The sequence below is a fragment of the Lactuca virosa genome, chromosome 5, assembly GCF_052849685.1.
Source record: "Lactuca virosa cultivar CGN04683 chromosome 5, Lactuca_virosa_CGN04683_v6, whole genome shotgun sequence".
NCBI lineage: Eukaryota > Viridiplantae > Streptophyta > Magnoliopsida > Asterales > Asteraceae > Lactuca > Lactuca virosa.
The window spans coordinates 192,876,755-192,888,749 of NC_136430.1; the positions used below are offsets into that span (position 1 = coordinate 192,876,755).

At 29.9% G+C, this 11,995-nt stretch overlaps 1 long non-coding RNA gene and 1 pseudogene across 1 annotated transcript; both read left to right on the forward strand.

Annotated features, from left to right (window-relative positions):
- Window positions 1-6,615: 6,615 nt before the first annotated feature.
- On the forward strand, window positions 6,616-8,121 carry LOC145112180 (zinc finger CCCH domain-containing protein 40-like; annotated as a pseudogene).
- Window positions 8,122-10,535: 2,414 nt separating this feature from the next.
- Window positions 10,536-11,995, forward strand: LOC145116397 (uncharacterized). The gene is made up of 2 exons (XR_013712056.1): window positions 10,536-11,105; window positions 11,326-11,995. It is a non-coding gene; the product is annotated as an uncharacterized LOC145116397 (long non-coding RNA).

Consider the following 11,995-nt stretch of genomic DNA (forward strand, 5'->3'; position numbering starts at 1 on the left):
CAGAGTAACTATGATATACTTGGAGATATTTGGACTTTTCACCGCCTTCATGATAGGTTATATTAAACGACTTATGTTTAGAAACCATAAAAGCAGATGATTCTTTTTTATGTGTGTAGTTGTAGAGATTCTATTAAATATAAATAATAAGGTTTAACATAGAAACACTCATTATATGATCTATTTGAAACAATCACTTAAATATATAGTCTTCATGAATTTTAGAAAAACTACAATCCTTTTAGGAAAAGCAAGTTGTGGAAATAGCTCCCAAACAGTTAAATTCTTAACATTTTAGAGTTTGTTAAGGCATACAATGGTGTCACAAAGTAATCACTAGACAATAACTTTATGTAAACAACTTAGAACCATTAAAATCTAAATCTACAATGTTTTCTTAAATATCCAAGAGCTAAACTCGTCTTCAATCTTCACTAAGTCTTTCAAACCAAGTACATGTCAAAAAACAAGTGTTCAACCTTAAAAGCAAAATAAGTAGTCCCGATGTCAAATATTCAATGACTTTTGTAACGACCTCTTTTCTTGGAAGATGATAATTTACTTAATATCTAAGCACTCTCCCATGGATCATAAACCTTTTATTAAATATCAAAGTGTTCTTTATCAAAATCAAAGTACTCTGAGCTAAACGGGCCTAAGCACAAGAATTACTTTATTTCAACAAAAGGTATCTTCGAATGAGGTTTTCCTTGCAAAAAGTCTATGTTTAGCCTATGGTTTCTTATAATTACCCTTTCTTGTAGGCACAAAACCTATTGAACATGGATACTCATTGTATAAATAATAGGTCAATCTTTATGTATGGCCAACTCATGTGTTTTTTAAATAATAATATATTTAAAATCACTAATAAAATAATATATTATGGCAAATATAAAAATGTTTTGTGCCTTGCAGTTTAAGAAGAACTAGTTTCAATGTTCTAGTTATATTACTTCTAAATCAGAAACACTTTTCCTCTTAATCCATAACCCTTAGCGGGCTTTTCGTTAGTACATCCGATACGAATGAAATGACACAAAACAATTTATTTGACCGTTTGGCTGATTTCAACATCATCCTAGATCAATAAGAGTGAGGTTCTTGAGTTAGTGGTACCTTCGACTCTATGCCTGTCACTCGAGTCATAGTTCACAATAATAATTGTGATGATACATGATAAGATCAACAAAGCACTACTCATATAGATAACCATTTCATATCGAATGGGTCTTCTAGTGTAATAAGTAATAATCAAACACTATCTAAAATATCTCCTTGCTACATTTGAATAACAGTTGCATTCTTTTTAAGGTGTGTCTAGGAGTGTTTTTTAATCTCAAAAGTGTTTTTGGTAAAAGTGTTTATTGGCTTATCGCTTTTTGAAAAAAAAAAAATTTAAAAAGTGTTTGGGTTACCTTTTGTGGTGGGAAAAGTTAAAAAGTTAATAAGTTGGTTTTAAAAAGTATTTGGTTTAGTTTTTTTAGAAGTAAAACGTTAAAAAACCATTAAAAAAAACTAGGATTTTATAGCTTTTTGAAACTCTTTTTTATTTTATAGTCATTAAAAAACGCTTATGAACAACCCAAACCCTTTTTTAGTTTATTAGTTTTTTGAAAAACCAATAAGCTAATAAGCTAATTTGAGAAGAACTCTTAAACACCCACTTAATCACTAATACTATTATAGTATATAGTGAAAAGTACCTTATTTCAAGTAAATCAATCTATTAAATGGTTGTTATAAAATTTGTAAGTATAGATATTATTGAATAAAATCAAACGCGGCAAGCCTGCAAATAACATTCTTTACATTATTTACGTCATATAATATAACTAGGCGAATCCCCGCGGGTTGCGTGAGAATAGAATTATATAGTTAAAATAATAATTTTTACCAAATTATTATTTAATATTTCTACTTTGAAACAAAATGTTAGTAGTAAAGAAAACATGTAGTTAACATATTAGTTTTATTAAACAATATAGTTTAATTTCTAAGTAATTATGATATATACAATTATTTGATAATTTTATAAACCGTTTAAAATTGTGTAAATTATATATCAAATGAATGATAATATAACGGGTATCAAAACGTATGAACAAAAATATGAACTGCAACTTTTAGTAACATAAAAATAGAAAAAAAATCTATTATAACATTTGTATTAAAAAATATATATATACAACGAATAATAAAAAATATGAAAAATAAACACTATAACTTTAATAACATAAAAACACTAAAATAACTATTATAACATTTATATTAAGTCTTCCTATTTATATCACAAATCTCTTCAAATACATTAATGTTTTTAATGAGCAAAACTTTACAACCTTATAAAAGAAAGGAAAATAAAAATTATTAGTGATTACTAATTCATAATCATAAGTTAAAAACTCTTGAGTTGTAACTAATAAATATACATAAATTATAAAACTTTTGAGTTGTAGTGTGAGTTTCAAATAAATGTGGTATTTGGAAATGTATTATTATTATTATTATTATTATTATTATTATTATTATTATTATTATTATATTCGTCTAAATAATTGGTTTTGATGCATCATTTTAATCCCTTCAATTATTAAACATAAAGATATTTAATTATAAATTTATAACATACATAGGTGCATATACATGTTAAACAAATCACATATTATATATATATATATTTATATATATATATATATATATATATATATTCGTAAATGTCATATGTAATTATTGTCGTAGTAATATTGATAAATTATTTTCATATGAAGAACATATCATGATAAGTCTATCATAATTACATATCAAATGTTCAAAATTATGTTATCTTTTAAATATTGTCTTTTAAATATGTTGTGTAGGATAACCCAACAAAAAAATAATAGAAAATAAACATAATCAAAATAGAAAAACTACAATCAAATAAATAAGAGCGTTGAGTGGTTGAATATATAAATAAAGATGTTACATAAACATACATTTAAATCAAAAGAAAAAACTAACATTCGTCAACTTTGCACAAACAAAAAAACTTATATCCATTTTATGAATCTTCTTTCTTCATTTAACACCATTCAACCATAGAAACTTGATGACAATTCTTCACTAACCTGCAATCAAAATATTTTTCTTGAAAAAGAAGAATCAGAAAGATATTTCAAGCAAAACATTGATGTTTGGAGAGTCACATTCAAGATTGAGTAATACACACAAATCACATATAAAGATTAAATGAGAAACTGAATATAAAGAGAGAATAGAAAAGTTTCATTTGTTTTGGTTGAAAGAAAAAATCATATTACAATTACCATCGATGCGACATAACTCATTTCTTCAAATCAATATATTTGGATCGTGAATGCTTCAACTATATGAAAACTTTTGAATCACAATATCTTCAAGTCCTTCTTACATGTAAGATTTTATATAACACAAAAGACACAAAAGATTGATCTTTTTATAGTAAACTTTTCACTAAATGCTAATTAAACATAATATAAGTTATAAAACTTTTGAGTGTTAAATCATAATTAAGAAAACTTTTGAGTTGCATTAGTTAAAAAATGGGGTTTCAAATTAATGTGGTTTGAGGAAATTAAAAAATAGAGTTTCAAATGCCTGAGATTCAAGAAAAAATGTTAGCTTTATAAGTATGTATGATGATATGTTAAAATAATACAATCAATACCAAATCTTGTAAAGATATACAAATATCATAAAAATAATGATTTTAACATATATGCGGTTTGATCATGATTTTAACATATACCCGGTTTGATGAAATTTTTAACAAGACTCGCCTAAAAAAGATGAGTGTTCGTTTAACTTCCTGAATAGTACCCATGATAATTCTGTGATCTAAACTATTAAAATTATGTCGAAAATTATTAATTGAATAAACATAATTAATGAAATTTTTTTTATATAACAACATATTATTAACTCTTTCGTATACATGATTTAATATAAAAATGATTACTAACAGAATAAATATAAATTATCACATTATGGATAATGTTTTTATTATATAGTTACGTATTTTTAAAGTAAGTTTTAAGAAATCAAAACTAACACGACTATAAATATAACAAAGTAAGTTCCAACTTATTGTTAGTCTAGAATAGATTTCTATACCTCGCCGAGATCCCTTTTAAATTTAAATGATTTCTATAAGTCTTTGAAGAGAAGATTTCTATTTTTTATATTTACTATATTTAAATACGAACTTATTTCTTTAAACTATTATTCAAATATGTATATATATTTAAAAGAAAATTATATCATTAAAATATCTTGAGTCCACATAGATGATATCTTAATAAATATTTCTTTATCAAATCGTTAATTGATTTGTAAATTATTTTATTAATAACTTCTTTTGTTATAAAAAATTTATATAGTCTCCAACTACAAATATGTTATTTAATAAGTTTTTATTAGTTTTTTCTTTAAAATATCATGATGGGGTTTGGAACGTCACTGACGTCGCCCGAGGGTTGTCGGCGAAGGGGTGGGTCGCCGGTGAATGGGTGGGTTGTCGGTAATGGGGTGGGTCGCCGGTGTGTGGAACGCCAGTGGAAGCCTAGGACGGTTGGAGGTCGCAGGTCGCAACGATTTCTCTCAAAAAATGAAAATGGGACGCACACTGAACTGGGACAAAACGAAGGGGGTATAATCTGCGATGAGTATTAAAGACAACATATACTAATTGCGGCGACAAAAGGATAAATAGCGCGACATGCGTTAGAGGGAATCTTCGGCGGTAATTTTTGAGTATTAGCGGCGACGCAGTCGTCGGTAAAGGCGTCGCCGCTAAAGGTATTAAACGAAATGGATTTCCTGGCGTTGGATTAGGCCTAAATCGACGGCTATCAATTCACCTCAGCAATTGACACAGATCAATGACGTGTTCCCATTAGCGCCGACAAACAACGCGAAACTTGGTCGTCGCCACTAATGGTGTGCGTCGTCGCTAAAGACGTCGCTGCTAATACTTACATTTCTTGTAGTGTTAGCATTTGTTTCTTATATTTTTTTCATATCAAATCAGATAAGTTAGTTTGATAACTTTATGAATACTACTATATACAAATGTAAAAGTCTTATACATCGTTTTTAAAGGTTTTTAAAGGCCACTAATTACAAAGGTTATTAATTGTAGAATAGTTACGTGATTAACTAGGTAACCAAGTGACATGTATATCACTTAAAAACTCATGAACAGTCAAAAGTTATTAATACATCTAAAGATGACCTGTTAATTACGTAAGCAATTAACATCCAAAATTGATTAACAATTATTGTATCAAAAACCACCCCGTCAATGATTTAGCAGTTTGTGATGCAATTACGGAGTTGGCTGCAGGGTCGATCCAAATTTTAAGTTATTCGACACCGTAGTTGCGATGCTCGATAAATGGGCGATATTAGTGGGTTGCGGTGCAACCACAAAGTGAACCACTTAAAATCTTTGTGTTTTTTTATTTTTTCTTCAATCTCAATTTACACTTTTTATGCCAATAAAAAGAAAAGTATATTAAACTAACCCAAAAGTTGACCCAGACAAAATGTTAGTATTTATAATTGATTTAAAAAAAAAAAATTGTTATATATGGTAATCCAGAATAAGATATAATAAACTAGGTGTGAGACCCGTATGTTATACGGGTTCGATAAAATAAAAAATTAAATATGAAAGTTTAAACAAAAATTTATTTAAATTTGAAATTTTAGATTTGAAATTTAAAATTTAAAATTTGAATTTAAAAGGAAACATATCTCTAAATATTATTAAAAGAGAATCTTAAATTCTAATCTTAAAAAATCAGGACCATTAATTACATTTCAACCCTTAATTTTCACCACTGGATTGTTTTGCTGACATCATCCTGCTTATTCAAACACCGTTACACGATTCTCTATTCTTTCCTTCGTCATCTACCCTCTCCCTCTGTCTCAATTGTAACCTAAAGAAACATAAAAATAATTCCTTTTTTACTTCAATCATGCCAGAAAACATATCCTAATTCGCATCTACCTCGCCTCTTCAAACCCCTCGAGGAATAAGGTTAGAATTCCTCATCCGATTTGCCCCTTTTACTTATCTCTTCTTTCTTTCTTCTAGGAAATTTTGGATGATGTTGGCCATTTCGAATGTGTCGAGTTATCAATACTTTTATGCAATGAATCTCTTATTGTTCCTCTCTTTCGCATCTTTCCGATAAATTTACAATTCTTAAAAATCTGGTGATTTTAGATCCCGATACAACCTACAAAAGTTAACCAACCCTCCATTCCCCCATTAACATTCACGTGCTTACCTAAATCTTCTTCCCTCTCAACAGGATGATCGATTCCCATGAAAACACTAGCCGAAGACATCGTTGTTGTAGACATGCTCCCTTCCCTCACCCTGTCGACGATGTGTAGCCTCATCCAACTCGGTTTTTATTCAAGTTCTATCTGTAAGTAAATCTGAAGCACATCTTGTGTGTCTCTCTTCCTATCTACTTCTCTCTGTATGTCATATTTATCGTTAATTTCTCAAATTCTTCTCATGTGAATTCTTAATTGGGTGCTTGGCAGTTTTTCTGTAGATTGAATTTCAAAATCTTCATGATAGGCCAATTGCTTGCTGGTTTAGTGTAAATGTCACACAATTTATGTTTTGACACCTTAAACTTTCAACAATTACATTCCAGATTTTAAGGCTTATGTTTTTATGTTCTTAAGCATAAAGGATACTTATAACTGGTCCTTAATAGTTTATTTCATAAGTGTATTCCAGGGGTCACAAAAAGAGAGATCACTTTGATGGTGAAAGTGAATATTCTGGAAGCTTTAAATTATTAGATGGGGGTGAGCAAGGCAGAGAAACAAAAGCCTAATCTTCAGAAATCAAGGATGTTCACGATGATCAGGTTTATTTTTCTTTTTATTAATTAACTGATAATTACCAATATTTTTTGTTTGACTATAAAGTTCAAACCTTTCAGGTGCTTACTTTTCTGTGTTTCCTTCTAAACCCATGGTGGAGTTGAAGCATGTGCAATCTGAAATTGATATGCTAGAAGATCACAAGCAGCAACTGCAGGTGAGTTAAGTAGACTATTATTATTTATTTGTTTTCCCTTTTTTTTCAAGTGTTAATTACATATTTTCTCATCAACATAATAGTGCTTAGTTCTATTCGGAGGAAAGGGTCCAAGAAGAAGATAGTTTAAATTCCAAAATTAAAGAGCTTGATATGTAATTGTCCATATGGAAAGACGAATGCAAAAGGTATTTCATGGATCATCATAGCTAATCTTAACTATTAACTTTTTCAGTTACACCCTTTTTTATTTTTTACAGATTCTATTTTTCATATTTCAAAATTTCCTCAAAAATTAGGAAGTTTGTGAAGGCAAATCATCGCTACTCTAGGATACAAGATGAACCGAAGAGGCAAGGATCTGTTTGTTTTTTTTTTCTTTTTTTTTTTGTTTTTTTTTGTATTTCTATTTTTGCCCTTTAATCGTTTTTAACATAGATTACAATATATAGATCACAAGCTAGTCTTTAAAGACTAGGGGATCAGTTTGGTTTTGATGGTAGAGTTGCTGCAAATGAAGAGGATATTAGCATTAATATATTAAGTACTGAAGAGAATGTAGGAAATGTCTTAATGAGCCCCAAATATTATAATAAGCCTAAGGGTTCACCAAGAAAGGATGAGATGTTAGGCAATCATTTAGTGGGCCCGGTGAAGGATCAATATAAGGATTCCCCTAGCAAGAAAAGGATGAGGGTTTACATGGTCGATGCTGATGAAAAAACAAAACAAGGTATCTTCTATCTTTTACTTTTATATAAAAGAAAATTTTATGATTTATGAAATTGTCTTCCTTTTGAAACAGTGTTTAGAAACTGATGTCTTTTGGTGCAACAGGGGAATGGGTTAGTGGTAGAAATATGAGATTTGAAGGTGAAAGGCATTCTAGATGGTACCCACATCTTGGTCAAAAGAAAAGCTATGAAATAAGGTCAACAGAGGATAATGAAATAAGGAATGTTACGCCATTTGTTAATTACTATGACAAGCCTACACGAAGAAAGAACACATTCATCGGTTTTCCTTGAGAGATGAGGTGCGTTTTCATACTCAATCTGATATTTTTTCCTTCCTAAATCATGTGTTTTACAACAATTTTAACGAGTTCATTGCTGGATCATTTAGTTAACTTTAGCTTTGCTTGATTTATGATTCTCTTTTTAGTAATGTAAAAAAAATTATTAACGTATTGGACTTGTTAATGTAGTAAAGATTTGGGACTTAACTAAAGGTAATATTAAATAAAAAAAATCAAATGAACCACTTTGTAGGAGATAGTCTTTGGATGTGCTTATGCTGTATTAATAACGATTTGATAGTGTCGAGAGTTTTATACATTTGAGAACTAGAGAAAAATAATAAACAAAGATGAGGTTTTGAAGAACCAGTTCATCTAAAGGTTTGATAATTTTTTTTTGTCATTTGAAATATATTTTTGTTTGATATTTGACATGAACTTTCAAAATATTTTGTCCAAACAGGGAAAATACTGGTCTTCTAAATTTGCATTTCAAAAGCCAAACGCAATAACAAAACTGCATTGGGTATGTAAGAATCTACATCCATTGGTCAATCTAATTTTATTTTATGTTTTTGAAACATCGTTTTTACATGATTTAGGTTATTTCCATGTAACAAGTTTTGACTTTTGTATAGGTCATATCTAAATTATGCAATGAATGTTGTGGCAATGGCCTCTATTATACAAGATTATGGTGATTTAATGTTGGACTGACATGACAAAGAACACAACATAATAGTCCTTCACAATATTTTCCATCTGAGCTCCTAAATAAACGCCAATGTTGATGGTGTCTCCATTGGATCTATGCCCCTGTGCAACCAAATCTATGGATCAAGAACTGTTTCTTTTCTATAGGCTTCTATAAAGGTCAAATCTATAGATCAAGAACTGTTTCAAGGGTGTACTATTGAATTATAGGAGGCAATTGGATATGTGTTTCATATGTTATAGTTATTTTGTTGCTAACTATAAAGGTTAATTTGGTCATTGTTTTATTGTATGAAAATAATGTAGAATTGTTGTATGTGTTACCGATGACAATTGTTTTTTTCCTTAAAATAAAAGGCATTCTACCAGGATTTTTAATTCCTCTTTATTTTAGTTTTTAAACAAACAATTTAACTTGGATGAACAGTTTCTTGTGGTTCACCTTCTTTTGTTCTATTTCATGTCCATCACAGTAGTGTTGTTGTGCTTCTTAGCCTGATTAAGAAAGTAAAGTTTTGAAATAGAAACACATTATAACATGCAATCAAGTATCTCATAACTAAGAGCTATTTTGAAACTGCCTACACACTCACAATACATAGTTATCCACTGGTATAAAATGAATTTTGTATACCCAATTATCTAAACAAATTGAATCATGGTATGAAATATTTTTTATATTATAAAATCCATGGTAATTAAGTAGGTAAACTGAACCACATCAAATTAACGTTTAATCTTTTAGTTACTACATAGTATCTTGAATAATTTTTTATTTTATTTTGGCTCATTTTATGTGGGATGTTGGTTATCTTCCTAATTTTAATAGTCGTTCCGTAAGAATAATGGTTACATTTTTAGTTTATTAAAAAATAGAAATAAATTGATAAATCACTTTATCTGTTTCACACAAAAACTTTCTTTAAAAGGATAATTTTGACCTTCCTTCTTATAAAAAGCGTGTGAGATATCACATTCTAACCATACAATAGCTTATGATCAATAATCATACAAATTCAAGGGCTTAACACACGTATGTATATATTATTTATTATTTTTTTTATTGTACCAACCTTTTATACTTTTATATATATTTTTTTATATGTTACCCACGTTTTACGTGGGTTATAATCTAGTTAAATATTATATGAGTACTAATATTGTAATTTATTGGTTATTTTCAATTAAAACAATTATTAATTGAGGTGTAAATATGATATGTTAATTAAGAAAAGATAAAAAAAATGAGAAAATGATAAATGGAAAAAACATTTAATCAAAAATCCCAAAAATGACATGTGTTAAAGTTAATGAGAGTGACATGTGACAAAAATATTTTCATTTATTAGGAAGGGTTATTAGATTGTCGTTTTATAAAAAAAATGATGGCTTTTACTATCGCCAAACAGAAAAAAAAATGACAATAAAAATTATTTATATAGTGATTTTGTGTCGCCAAACAGAAAAGAGAAGGACAATAAAAATCATTTATGTAGTGCTTTTGTGTTGTACTAAATAATAATTGAGATTACATATTTATTTTTATACTATTTTACAAGTTAAAGGTGTTACAGGGGCCTTAATGTAAGCATGTATCTGTTTTGTGGGGTCACATTGTCACCACCGTATTTTATAAATGAATTTGAAAGTGTTAAAAGCTAAATCCAAAATAGCCCTGTATTTGCAAAAAAGAAACTCTGGTTGTGCATGGATGGACCACACACTTATTATAGAAAGCTTGTTTTTTTATGAAAAATTTCCCTTTCAAGTCTTTGTTGAAAATTTAAAAATGGCTCTTTTCTCCCCTCTCTAGCCTGTTTTATCAGATGCACCTGCTCTCACTTAGTCACCTTTTACTTTTTTAACCGTGGAGGGTAAAAAAAAAAAACTCTCTCTTTTGCTTCTGCCTTCACTTCAAGTATTCAAAGATGCCTTAAAGACTGTGAACCACCGAGCTTCATTCACTCAGCCACCTCCGCTGTCACTACCTCTGAAAAACGTACCCTGCAGCTAGCGTTTCCTGTAATCCCCATCCTCGGCTTCTCTTCGCTACCATGGTTTAATAGCATTCTTCCATGGAGGAGAAAGAGTTGATGGATTACATAAGGGAAGTAGAAGATGGTGATATGAGCACCTATTGCACACAATAGTAACGAGAGGTTGATGTTAGCTAGAGAGAGGGAGGCAAGACGGTCTGTGAATTCCATGGAGATTTGATAGGCTGGATGCAATTGGGCAGTGGTTGTGGGAGCTTCAAGGGATTACTGTTGACGACTTACGGTATCTACATTTTAAACTAGTTTCCAACATAAATGAATATTCTTTGTTTTTTAATTCTTAGATACGGTATTTTACAAGCATTTAGTAAATAAATATGAAAGTTCATTATTTAGTAAATATTTTTTAAAACTACTATACCCAAGTAGAAAACTCCTTATATTTTCTTCCCATTCCTTCTACCACCGTTAACTTCTTCATCATCACATCTCTATATGTACAGGCGAACAACAACTACTATCTCCGAATTTTTCTTTCCTTTTAGTATTCATTCTACCTCCACTTCTTGCTATCTCCTATCGACACCCTTCTCATCTCCGGTAACCACAACATACAAATTTGGTTTTGGTTTCCCAAAATCACAGGGACAATCGGGGGAAAGATTTCTACACATGGCGGTTTGGATAATGAAAGAGGGGAGAATGTGATCTGTGGGTTTTCTTGTTCGAGTTGTTTGAAACAGAAGCTACAGTTTTTATGTGTGTGTGTGTATGGGTGTTTGTGCGTTTTGAATAGTAGGTGGTAACTAAGTGAATCGTACGTTTTGAACCAAACAACCTTCATATCCCAACATCACCCTTCTGTTGAAACCGCCCGCCCAATATTAATATAAAACCAAAATCAAAACAAATTCTTTGTGTGTTGTGGTCACCAGAGATACTTACGGTTGAAGATGGAAGGTATCCGAGCTATGATCTATGAAAATGAAAGGGGATGTGAAGGGTGTTGATCGGAGATGGCAGGTGGTGATCGATGTGTAAAGAGATGTGAAGAGGAAGAAGTGGACATGACCAAGAAGACAAAGGAAGGGAAGGGGTAATTTGGTAAATGAATTGTGGACTTTATTTGTTTTCAGTTTCTATATAATAAAAAGAGTTGGGTCCTTCAAAAAA